At 45.7% G+C, this 13,499-nt stretch overlaps 1 protein-coding gene and 1 long non-coding RNA gene across 3 annotated transcripts in view; one reads left to right on the top strand and one right to left on the bottom strand.

Annotated features, from left to right (window-relative positions):
- Positions 1 to 5,079, top strand: part of LOC135370077 (uncharacterized) — a 44,110-nt gene extending 39,031 nt beyond the window's left edge. Inside the window, exon 3 of the long non-coding RNA XR_010415202.1 lies at positions 4,807 to 5,079. This is a non-coding gene — a long non-coding RNA (uncharacterized LOC135370077). The remainder of the gene's footprint in view (positions 1 to 4,806) is intronic.
- The window catches only part of LOC135370075 (histone-lysine N-methyltransferase PRDM16-like), a 191,300-nt gene extending 178,911 nt beyond the window's left edge, over positions 1 to 12,389 (bottom strand). The window contains exons 1-2 of one of the 2 annotated variants that reach the window (XM_064603769.1): positions 12,091 to 12,389; positions 11,837 to 11,871 (exon numbers count right to left, since the gene is read on the bottom strand). The gene's annotated coding sequence lies outside the window, so the exon portion shown is untranslated. The remainder of the gene's footprint in view (positions 1 to 11,836; positions 11,872 to 12,090) is intronic. The other variant, XM_064603770.1, reaches the window with a different exon arrangement.
- Positions 12,390 to 13,499: the final 1,110 nt, after the last annotated feature.

The raw sequence follows: 13,499 nt of genomic DNA, 5'->3' as shown, positions 1-13,499 counted from the left end.
ATATCGATATTAAGTGCGACACCCCGGTGTTCCGTAAACTTTTGTCCCAAGTTGTACCAATACATATTATAAATCGCCAATGTAGTGTTGGCTCTGAAAGTTTGCAAGGAATGTACAAGAAAAAATCAGACGCAGGGACAGGTTTAGAGACTCAGCAGCCAAGACGATGAAAGCAACATTAGGGACAGATAGGGAACGTTTCAACCTTTTATCGTATGGTTAAAGGGTGATTATGATTGAAGGTTGAAAGTTTGACGTTCTCTGGCTGTCTTTGGGTGTTACTTTTACCGTCTTCGCTGTTGTCATGTGCCAAACGCTTGTCTCTTAGGCTTTTACAGGTCAGTTGTAACAGTTTTCTATCACTAATTAACGCAAGATAAACTGCACGAGTACCGACTTCAATGATAACGCCGTTCATGATGCTTGGGCCGAATATTTTTTATTTTATTTTTTCCTCGGGGGCCGCCACTTCGGCACCCCTGTCATAATATATATGATATGATATTTATATTTTTATAAATGATAGATTTTCCCAGCCGAGGACAGCTATGCCAGAGTTGCTTCGCGGCGCTAACACGGAATCCATTCTGCAGACGTTCTTTTGCAAAATGGGAGGAAGGGGTGTCAGCAGGACGTCTGGCTCCTGTCAAGTCAAGAGCGGACCCCGCCGAGATTCCCCGTCGAGGGTTAATCCCTCCAACAAGTATATTCTTGACACAGCTAGAACACGAAAGGACGGATATCGCGGGATAAGATAAGACATGAACTGAGTGTGCTCTTTCACGGTTACCTCCTCCAGTGAACTTTGAAACAAACAAACAAAAACAAGAAAAAAGCGCCAATTTATGACCACAAGCGTCAATCCGTGGATTGGCCGCTGTTGTTTGACGTGCGATTGAATCTTGCCGATGAGTTGCAGCAGGATATAACCAACTTGTCTTTAAAAGTAACAAGGTCATATCCAACGGACAACCCCCATCTTGACGTCAAACGCCTAAAATAACGTGGACAAAAATTCTCTTCCGCAGGGAAAGGTGCATAATCACGAATGTATTGACGCAGATCTTGACAGCAAGAATTATGAAAAATAGAGGCGTGAATGGGCGTGATTCACGTCCTGCGCTGTGCTCTCCGCTCCATTACCTCGTGTCGCCATCATTTGCATCTCGAGCCAGTGACAACGTGCTGCTCAAGATGGATGGGCTCATTTCCATTGGAGACACGATACGCAGTTATGCTGAAGAGCGTTATGTATAGTACGCCATCTGAAGCCTTTCTAGATGCAGCCGTTTTGAGCACTGCGTATATACGAGAGATTACCATTGCAAAAGAACGTCGATGGAACCCTCAAAGTGTCCGCTTTCAAATCAACTCAGAGGATACTTTTAATATACATTGGGCACCACGTTACGTGAAGGAAGCTGCAACAAACAAAGTTGACGCTGCTGTTGGGCAAATAAAGCCGAAAGAAAGCACCCGTTTTTGTTTTGTTCAGGATGGGCAATTAGAGCTTGGCAAGTCACACTCAGAATCAAGGTGCAACAAGAGCTAAATGTATTGGCACAAAGAAGCATTGTAGCAACACTCTCATACCATGGGAACTGCTATAGATAGCAGAGAGTACACTAAAAAGTAACTAAGACACGGGTACAATTACAAGGTAAAGAAAAACTAATAACAATAATAATAATGCTACAGTGAAAAGTAACTTGGTTACTTCAAATGTTACCTTTGCAATAGAGGCGAACCCATAAACAAGTAGTCATTAAGTTATTTTCACGTCTTTCATGTCAGTGAATCGCGGTCAATAACAGAAAAAGACCTTTTCACAAATGTATTGCGGGACTATTTAAAGTGTAATTAGTTACAGAAACAAGCAAATTGTCATACGGGTTACATTATAGAAACTGACTATATGCCTTGAAATGTGTGTATCTTGCATTGTCTAGAAGGTCCGCTATACAGAGCAGTAAAATGTGGAATCTATACGACGAAAAAACGAAGGTTTTGAAAGCAACCAAGCAGTGTTGGTTTTCTGCACCACATTTTGCATTTTCTCTTAGACAGCCGCGTATCCCCAGGATTCACTTGGTCGATTCCTAATGCGCATGCGCGACACTCGAATCGGTCGCTTCGTTCGAGCGAAAACGGTTTGCTAAAGCCTCCTATTATCAATATTATGAACAGAAAGAGTGATTACGGTAATTCAATTCGCTTCTCGTGTAACGTTATTACGCAATTTGACGCGAAAACCTATTCTAAATGTGGCGAGAGGAACAGAAGGCGGCGACTCCATCTGTCTTCCACGGTTGCTGAGTTATACCAACTGCCTCATCTTTGCCAAAAATCCTATACAGCAGGGGTGCCGCACCAACTTCCGCGAACTGGTTCTGAATTCGTTCTGCGCCGCACTGCAGTTCAATCAGTTTGGAAGTCATCAGGTGGTCATCAGGAAGCATGTCCACAGCTGCGGAAAACGACAAGCCAAAAAGCTCCGTTTGCGCAAATTCAGTTGGGCGATCACCAAGCCTGCGACTGAACCGTTCCTTTTCTGGTGGCATTGAAGGCACCAATATTACAAATCGGCCGTAGGGTTTGCTGAGATTTTTTGGCAGGAATGTACTAGTAATCTCAATCAAGTAAAAATGAGAGGCAGGGGCTGGTTTAGAAAGTCATCGACGAAGACGACGAAAGCAACACAGAGACAGACAGGGAAGGTCGAAATCGATCGATTATGAATAAAAGTTGAAAGTCGAACGTTCCCTGTCTGTTGCCATGTGCATGTCATGGCTGTTACAGGTCAATATGGCTACAATTTTCTATCACTGGTCAACGCAAGATAAACTACACCAGTATACAGAGCGCAATGATATAACGCCACGGCCGTTCATGAAGCTTGGGCCTTTATTTCTTTTTCTTTTTTTTATTGCTCGGGGGCCACGCGGGCCGCCATTTCGGCACCCATGCTATATAGTGGACGCTGCGTAATAAAGTAAGTTTTTAAAATCTCGATCTATACAAGTTCCCGGCATGTTAAATGGCTGAGTTGAATCACCACCACCGATCTGTAACTACATGTATTCCCTCCAAGAACATCCGATAATACAAGCTCCACAGGGGCGCTACAATCACGTCAGGGCCACCAGGCCAAAAACAAAGGCCCTGCGGGGGGCCCTGCAATTAGCGAACACGCGCGCGTCGGGAGCAGCAGCTCCTTTCAGACACGCACGTCTTGCTTGGAAAAACATCATTACCTTCCTCCGTCCAAGCTCTGGGTTTTGGATGACTCATATAAGTGGCCAATATTTAAAGATTTTGATTTAGGCTTTCTATCTGCGTTCATGGAGGAGCTCTTTTACGAGGAGACTTTTTGTTTGTTTGTTTGTTTTTGTTTTTTGCTTTAGAATACAGAAATTGTATATTCTCACAAAGCGCTTCTCATCGGTTCTGTCAACGAGAAACGCTACGAAACCGCATGAATCAAATCACAACCAGTCAGTCCACTTTGTCGACATTCCATGAACCCTGGACCGACATCCTGCTACACCGTCGGCCACTGCAGATTTTCCTGGATTTTCTGCGAGACACCTTTATGTCCTTTAGTGCGCCACATTCTCTGTCAATTCCTGCATTTACGGTGGCCTTACTCCTCAGATGGTTATGTGCCGGCTCTCACCCATCGTTCCGTCGGCATTGGGGTATACTATAGTGGGCCACAACTCAGGTGGCGAATTTCCCCATTCATCATTATCAGTGTGTTTGTTGTTGTTGTTCATTATGTTCCTCGACTATATTCGTGCACGACCTCCTGCTGGGAATATTGCGCACGCGAAATTTTCAAAGTCCAAATACAATACATCGTATGAAATATTTTGTCTTTCAGCGGATACATGCAGCTGAAACCAACAAAAAGAGACTTTCTCTGCAGTGCTTCTTCGCCCAGGCTTTTCCCATCACATCCTTGCACGCGTTTATCGTCTCCACATGACAAGGATGCCATGTTGACACCTTGATATATTGTCGCTCTACAGATATGTCAATCTTCAATACAGTCTTCGTGCATCCCCTGACGCTGTTCGTTAACATAGTGAACATCATTTGAACCGATCCACCCAGTGCCTTTCACAAAAACAAAGTCCCTTGAAAACGTGTCACAAACGAAATATTTCAAAATAATCACCGAACGCAAAACGCCTTTTAATATTGAAAAGAAAACATTTTGGGCACCCTCGTCAAACGTTGCGACTCAATTAGGCCTAAACGGTCCCATTATGGCAGGGGCGGGAACCCATCAAGAGGGAAAATAAATATAACCCACGGGGGGAAGAAACACAAATCTTGCGGGAGTAGCGCGTGAACCTTTTATCCCGCCGCATCCCCAGAGTCTCATTTCGCTTTCAACGCCTCTCCCATGACGTGACCGAAATAAAACAAAAACGTACCCTTTATGGAGGGGCCAGTAAATACCTGTCTATATATATCGAAAAGAGGACAAAGGTTCGATAAGGAGGTTCGGGAAAAAAGGGACATAAATCGTGCGCCGGTCAACCTAGCGAGGTCATTACGAAGGCGGTGGTCATTTGAGCCGTATCGCTTAAATAAGGGTCATCGGGGGAAAATCTATAAAATGGGGGCGCGGCCTATCGGAGACACTCAAAATACGGCTATTTATCGTAACATTCAACGCAGGGAAGTTGATTCGCAGAGAAAGCGCTGATTTAGGATTGTCCAAATGTTTCATGGTATATCCTTGGCAAAGCAACGAAATCCTCTCATGTGGCGTTTGTTTCCGCTTGGTTCGCTCAGGTGCGGTGACTTTGACGACAAAGAAGACTTGGACCCTGTCGTGAGTCATGTTTGCCGCGACGTCCGCTCTATGTTTTGGAGCCCGACTATCGGAGGAGGACATCCTTAGAGAAATCTCCGCAAAAGAGCTCTTTAATGGGGGACTTCCGCACGAGAAACATCGTTTGCCGGAAGGAAACACCATGGCTTTCTTCGAGCCCTTCATAAACGACGGATACGTCTTTTCCGTATATATAGGGTGCAATTTACGGAAATAAAATAAACCCAACCTTCCACAACAAGTATTTATGAAAATATGTTTCATTGTCTGTTGGTTCTGCAACTTACAGTGTCGTACAACGGTAGCATGCTTTCAATTGCGCCATTGATCGAAGGTGTGCTTTTAAGAGGCCTTGCACTGTCGGGAAAAGCCGCCCTGACTACATCACCTCGATGGCTCGATAAGTATGTGCTTTAAAACTTTCCCCATATCCATGAAGAACAGAGAAGAGACGCACTCCTAAGTCTCGTCATGGGTGCTCGCTATTGTATCATTAGAGAGATCGGGTGCTAGCCAATTGGAACCCTTTCCGTACTAACCCGCTCATAGCCACAGTTGCTTCGCGCCGCTAACAACTATTCTGTTTTGAAAGTGATCGACAAACACAAAGCTTCCCCCAAGAGACTTTCCTTTCTATTCAAAGGAACGCAAATCTCCAAGAAAAGCTGTATATTTTCATGACCGTGTTTCGACTTCCCCGCATTGAAACAGGGAAGCCCCTTCGATGTCTTTTTGGAAGGAATTGTCGAAAGAAGACTTATTCAGTCCCCATAATTGCATTACCCCCGATGGAGCTTCCACCCAACTCCACACAGCATATAGGAAGCACTTCACAGACAGTTCTTGATGTATACGGATATACTGTTGTTGTTAGCTTGTTATATGAAAAAAAGAGGCGCTAAAACGCCGCTTATTATATCTAAAATGTTTTGTGTTGGATCAAGAGGTATTTGGGTTATTCTGTCTCAAAGATAACTCGACTAACTATTAAGCACTCTCTGAATGGGCTGAATATTATAGAAATTGTCCTCGCGAAATATCGGAATGAGGTCCGATATATAGCTAAAGAAGGGTGTACGGCATAGAATTTTGGGGTAGGTAGATTGCTTTGAGCGATCAGACGAGTAACAAGGTGGGCTATCTCTCATTTAAGAAATACTTTTCTAGATGGTACATATTTCACCTTTTGCAATGTACATCGAGTAGACTTTTTCGGGCAAGTCCGATGTAATGTTGACACTCGGCGTTCTTTTTTGTTTGTTGCATTGCATTTTGTTATACACATGTAATCGGTACTGCTTCCCACGCACAGTCGTCTTTTATCTGTTGTTGCTGCCATGTGGTGCGATGCGCGGTGTATCTTAGTGTGTTCCACCAAGTGTTCTCATTTTGGTAGAATAATGCTCATTTGTAACTTTTTGTGATCAACCTTTTTGCGTAACATTTTCTAAATATATCCCCCCTCGGATAAATCCACCGCAAATTTATCCCTCCAATTACAGGGAAGAAAGTGGAGAGACACGTACAGGCCTTATACAATAAAAGGTCATAAGTGATAACTTGGCAGCAAAGAAGTATCTTTTTCTGTACGGATTGTAGGCCTGTTGCTATACCTCGACGAAAACATCTTTTCACCAGAATGCATTAGTAAGGCCCAAAAGAGCGAGAGAAAAGAACGTGCACAGGAGCTGTCGATCGATGTATATAACGTGACCTGAGGTTGTCTTCCATAAGCGCCATGTACACTCCCTGCGCGGATGAGATTTTTGGCATCCGCATCCGACCCGCATCCGCGCACACGTTAGCCGCATCCGATCCGCAAAATCCGCACGTTTCGAAGGACGCGTAAAGACCGCGGGAAGCATATGTTTGTATAATTTCGGATGCCTCCATGCTGTCACGGGAGTACTCACGATGACAACCAAAGGTAAAGCTTTCGACAAACGCGATATGGAGAGTCTTCTGCAACGCGTTGAACGCTCGCCGATGCTCGCGTGATTCGAGATGGCCTCCTCTTCCGTCTTTGCCGTGCATGGTCAAAGCACTGATCTCCTTTATACGTAGAGATCAGTGGGTCAAAGGTGTACCCGAGCGTGCGCTCGCTGTCGGCGCGCAATACAAATCAGTTGCAGGTCGAAAAATTACAGCACGCGGTTTTTCCGCATCCGATCCGCTGCTTTCACATCCGCGTCCGATCCACATCCGACCTCGAGCCATCCGCATCCGATCCGCACACCGTAGGAAGTGCTAAATTTTCATCCGAATCCGCAAGTATCTTGCGGATATCCGCGGATGGTGCAGGGCTCTAATGTACACCCCCTTTATGTGCAGGGATGGTGACTAAACGAGACAAACACGAGAAGCTATATTCGTGCTTGTATAGCCATTTGAAGCGACATCACAACATAATCATATTTATAAACACCCAGTTTCGTCTGCGCCTTTTATATATTACATCACTCTTAAAGCATAGATGCAACTGACTTATTTCTCTGTACTGACAGGCTTGATATCCGCTTTGTGATCCGTGGAATTCCGAAAGGGACGCTTCGGATCACATTTATACAAGTTCTGTATTATCTGCATAATCACATTAACACACTAGTTGGATACGCTTCCCACAGTTGTCAATACAGAGGTTTAAACGACATGTCTTCGTACCACCCACGGAATAAACTTTTCCCGCAGAGCAAGGACCATACTATATAGCCTCCGAAGCGACAGCTCTTCCTGAGTTGTTCGCATGATCTGGCGGGTACGTACAGCAATCCACCTTCGGGTAGAGTTGCAAAGGTATAAGGGCCTGCTGCCTAGACTCTATAGGCCTGCTTTCATCGACAGGTTCCTTAGTTGATGACAATATACACATAGCCCACCCCCACGAAACAACGATTTATTCTACACTGACTTTCAGACACCCATTCAAATGCTTTCTATAATGCTTAACCTTGCTACTGCGGCTTAGTGGCTAAGATGATCCAAACTGGGAGGTGGCTGCCTAATTGGGTGTTTACGCTGGATTCTCCTCAGCTCTAGGTAAGGTTCTCTATGAAGTTGGCCCAGGAGGCACCTTCCGCAACACCGGAAGGTAGATCGCTTGACCAAGCAAGCAGTTGACCTATTCGATTGTTCGTGGAACTTTGTGTACCTACGATGATGGCGTTTCAAGCCGGGAGGTGACACCGGTTGTGCTGTCTGTTTTCGCTGGGGTTTCCTCAGACGCTTTAGGACAAATGTTGCCACGGTTCTCTGTGAAGTCGGCCCAGGACGCCCCCCTGAGGTTAACGTGACGTTGCCCGTCTGAGCGTAGCCGATGACGGCAACCAGCACCTATACGTTCCTTTCATACGTGGCCTTTCATTACCTTGATACGCAATAATATACGCTTTCATTGGTTAATACGAGGGGCGTTCAAGTCAAACCGGGACTTTCTGTCTCCTGAGTCTACAAATGGCTCCCGCTACTTCTTTTTCATCATTTTCACACGCGACAGGCCTCCGCGTTCACCACGTAGTCAACGTAGTGGTCCAAAGTTTGTGCAAAACAGAAGACACGTGCTAGACAAGATGGCCGACAACAAGGTGAGCGCGCACATCGAACAGCGAATTGTCATCAAGTTTCTCGTGAATGAAGGCGTAAAGTCATCTGAAATTCACAGAAGACTTCAGGCTCAGTATGGCCACGATACACTTAGCCGCAGCAAAACGTTTGAGTGGTGCAAACGGTTCCGAGACGGCCGTACATCAGTGCAGGACGATCCCGGCCGGGGCGGCTCAGAGTCCGGTGTCAGAGTTGCTGAGAACATCCAACTTGTGGAGCGCATGATCCTCAAGGACCGACGGATAGTCTCGAACTGGCTCGAAAGACGGACCTTTCTGTGGGAACGTTGAACACTATCATTCATGAACACATCCAGTTTCGGAAAGCCGGGCCTCATCACCAAAGGAGTCCTCCTCCTACAGGACAATGCACGCCCGCATACCGCGCATCTCACAACACGCACCTTACAGGAACTTGGCTGGGAGTTGCTGCCACATCCTCCTTACAGTCCAGACCTCGCCCCCAGCGATTTCCATCTCTTCAGGCCACTGAAGGCGTTCCTTGGGGGCCGCCACTGCAGCTGCGACGACGAGGTCATGAATGCGGTCCGATCATGGCTGCTACGCGTCAGTAAGGATTTCTACGCTCCTGGCATCCAAGCCCTCGTGAAACGCTGGGACAAGTGCCAGCTGGAGATTACGTTGAAAAATAAAACTAATTTCTCGCCTGTAAGTTGATTTTACTTTTGCGAAAAATGAAAAGTCCCGGTTTGAACTCCCCTCGTAATTGGCCTTGAAATCATCTTCATATCCAGTCACAACGTTGCGACAGGATCTCTCACGTTAGTGACGCAGAGCTCACGGCTTCTAAGTGCATAGACCAATAGGAGACGTAATCAAATATCTGGTTTAAAAACATTTAAAGCTTAATGGTTTCAAGTGTATCGCAATAACACTGAAGAGATTTTTTTCTTACACTAAATTATAAAATTGCGAAACCACACACGTATTGTTAACGAAAGAATGGTAAGAAAACATGCGAGATGGTGGCAAGGATACACGTTACACATATGTGAAGTTTGATACGGAGACGATCCCCTATATACTCTTGCGCGCTCTCTGGCTACGTTCCGTCTCGGGGGATATTGTAATTTACTACGACGACAATATGTTGTTGCATCGTTTTATCTAGCTATAAGCTGCTAGTGTGCCATGTGCGTGTGTCATTTTTCAACACCATGTATAGTTCACTGAGTGATGATTGATTGGTAAAAGAAAAAAACGGAGAAGATTCAGCAAGAGCCATTTCCTCATCTTGCAAGATGTCCGCTCCTTTCCTATTTAGATCCATACCCAACCCGCCGAAAAGACATTCGGCTGTGACCCAGCACCGTGTGTCGGAGACGTCAAAAGGACCTCTCGTGTGCCATGTCGCCACAGACTCACCTTACGTGGACATCAACTCCCAATTATTATTTAGCCCGTTTTGGTCAATACGACTACACGTACGAATATATCAACTCTCAATATATCAAATCCCTGCGCCGTACGTCAGAACAACGAACAAACTTTGGTATTTATTCCGTGTCTTATTTCGGCTCCAAAATCTGCAATTCTTGGCCGATATATCCAAGATTATTAACCAACTTTCCCTAGTCCTAACAGCAAGCACATACATTTCTATAGATGGGTAAATATGTATTCTGTATACCTGATAAGGCAAAACACACACACAGAAACGATATGCGATTAGATGGGGATGATGCCGGCCAGCAGGCTGCATGGGCGCTGCCCCTGCAGTGCCAATTGTATGATAAGGTAAAAAAGGTAATTGCAGTAGTAGGTGATTTTGCAATTCTGTACCTTAGTCTCTGTGTTTAGACATGTGGCCCACGGACAATTTTTTTGTATTATTCTTTCTTCCCCTGGTGCGTTTCGATATTGCATTTTTGTTTATTTCCACTGCGGAGCACGTCATAATAGACATCCGATATGTATAGACCACTCTCACCCTGCTAGGCAGACTAGGCAGTACTTCGGGAGGTGTCACCTTCACCTGCCTTCGAGAGGCAGATTCCACGCTCGTTTTTCCTTTTCCAATACTACTACACTTGATAGTGCGCTTAAACGTATGCTATAGTACGCAGGTGCTGCCTTTCGCAAAATGGTCGCACGGGACCTAATTTTCATTAAAGCGCCCTTTTCACAACTCTTTTTCGCGCCCTTTGTAAAGGCCTCCAGCCCAACGCACCGAGCAAAGCGAGCTTTTTCGTGTGCAAACGCACCTTTGGAGTTGATACAGGTTTTCTATCTTTTTCGGTTAAGTGTGTGTATTTTGTATTACCGTTCAGTGATTGCATATAACAGTCCCTTGTCACTCGTTTTCTTTTTTTGTACGGACTTATCAACAACTAACTTTGAACTTTGTATACATGATATGAAATATTACAGACGAAACAGATACAATAAAAGAAAGAACCTTCTTATTAAAAGGAAAGCCCTCCAAATTATATATTGTTTATGATTTCCAAACGTCTTCTCCGCTGCCTTGCATAACGACACGCCGTTACCGAACAACAACACCAACTCTACATGAATGACGATGGGGTCCAAGTCACCTTTTCGAAGGGCAGAGACATGGATAACAACACCGAGTGTCGCTAGCCAAGACCCCTGAGAATCACTGCGCTATACCTATCGCATACCCGGTCCAGAATCCACGAATGTATTCCTACGGGCTGCATAATTGGAAGACGACGGTCCGTGGAATTCAATTTTCCCCATTTTTGTTTAACCCTCGCGGTGGGAGTCACCAAATTACTCCGGGAGGATACGACCAAGTCATCCAGGATACACACGAACGTTTTTTTCACGAATGCAATAGAGTGTCAGAGTCAATTTTCACCAGAGCAAAAGCGTGCCAGAATAGGCAGCTTGTGAAACAAAACGCACGTGTGAACATATAGCACGTTCGTGTTTGCTGCTGTCGTTCGACGCCCGTACTCTTTTGAGAATCGTTTTGATAATTGGGAATGAACGACAGAACAACAAAAGTCGTTTCCAAAGTTAGTCATGTGACTCCATTCTTCGAAAGCAAATAAAATAGGGTTATCAACAGCGAATTTTCTCGAAATACCGCTTTAGGAGGCGTTGACGGCGTTGCTTCCGGTATTTAAGGCTCATTTCTTTTGGCATAACAGGGCAGGACTAAAACTCGAGTTACATGCGATATGAAAGGAAGTATCGGTGATAGGGAACGATTGTAACACATATAGTGTGCTTAGGCAGGCGACTTTGCAAACTTCCTGGCGGGTCTTCTGTGGAGTTTGAGAACGCAAAGAAATGTCTGAGCTCAATTTTCGGCCACTTGACTCACTCGCCGCAAAGGCATCATCAACAGCTGATGACATGATATTCGTTGGTTGACCTGCTCCAAGAACGAACAACCTACCTCGATCATAAATTCTGTCTCCACTCGCGCTGAACCTGCAATGTTAAAACACTTTCAATACGAACCTCCAACGATATCGACGCGAATTGAACAAACACCTCGGATTTCAACCCTTCTAGTCGATTTATCAGGCGCGCATCGAAAGCGCTTCTCATCAACACCCTCTATCTTATCGTCTGATCAATGGAACGTTATCATGAGGCTTAGGAAGCCATCCCGACATGCCACGTTAAACGGCCGAGCAAAGCACTCACCGATGACGTACGGCTCCAGCAAGACACAGACACACACACACACACACACACTTCACACTGTCATTTCACTTGGACAATCAAGTCGACGGAGAAACGGCAGATGCGGCCGCAAAGCCGTCGGGACGACGTTGCGCCGAGGGCCCTTCCAGGGCCCCGGCCGGGAAGGAGGGGCTTCATTATCGACTGGGCGGAGCTTCCAAGCCGCGACTTCTCGTTAGGGATTGGTTGCGCGGTCTCCGCCCGGCACACGTCGCTGCGATGCGCCAAAAGAGCGCTCTTGGATCGAATTATGTTTGGCGAGAATCACTTTCTTCTCTTTTCTTTCGTGTGTCGATGATCATTGAGGGACACCTTTCTTCTTCTCAAGCACTCTGCGCTGGGAGTCAAGTTTATTAATGGTATAGTTATCTCCGGGGTTCTTGGTTCATCTCTTACAATGTTGTCCTCCCTTATATAAGTGTTTTCACGGTGAAGAAGGTGGAGAAAAATTATTTCAATCCTTTTGTCGCATGATACTGTGATACAGATTGTGGCAAAATGTCCCACACTCCAAGTTAGATTGCTTTCATATTTTCCAAAAACGTCTCTTTTTAAAAGCAGCAGCAACTTCCAAATCTGTCCCTGCAACGGAATGACTTTTTTGTGTCGATGAAGACGTCGGTGTGACACGTCCCCCGTCTTGGAATAATATAATATCGCGCTTGAAAAGGACAACGTGCCATCGTCAATTATCTGAAGCTTCCCTCTGAAGAGCATGGCGGACAACATGGTCTTCTTGGACCATTTATTACGGCCTGACACCTCGCTCCCCTACGCAGGTGAGAAGGACAATGGTGCAAAAGAGCCGACCCATCTGTGACACTTTTCAATTCATCCGCCCCGCGTCCTCTGATCACAGGAAAAAGGGGATTAGGAGGGATGTATGGGTGCATGGGAAGACTTTTGGGTGTCTTTGTGGATCACTACTGGGGTCTCCTTGCAGTGTGTTCGTGCATACCTTTTGCTGCTATTTTTCTACAGGCGCGGTATCCACCAGTATATAACAGTACATATGTTGCAATTTCGATACACATCCGTCAAAATACGTCCACAACCGGGTGCTTTTTATTATCACGAACGTTACTTCAAGTCTCCGTCGGGCTGTCTCACGTTCGCCAACACGATCCTCACGAGCTCGTGCTCGCGTCTGTTTTCCTGCTTTTCCCGAACATGGCACACAAGCAACGATTCTGGGCGGTTCTTTCGGCAAGTTGCACACGGAAAGGCCACATCACGACACCTTTTACGCATTGCAATCGCACAAGGCATGCCGATTGCTAGACGGTGCAGGTTGCTGTGTTGGTATTATTCTATGTGAGAAGCTCAACCACGGAGATGAAGAACTGGACGGCGACGGTCAGAAAGTGACA

This window comes from Ornithodoros turicata, chromosome 10 (assembly GCF_037126465.1).
Source record: "Ornithodoros turicata isolate Travis chromosome 10, ASM3712646v1, whole genome shotgun sequence".
Taxonomy (NCBI): Eukaryota; Metazoa; Arthropoda; class Arachnida; order Ixodida; family Argasidae; genus Ornithodoros; species Ornithodoros turicata.
Note: the sequence above shows the minus strand (reverse complement) of the source record. Positions and strands in the feature narration are given on the sequence as shown.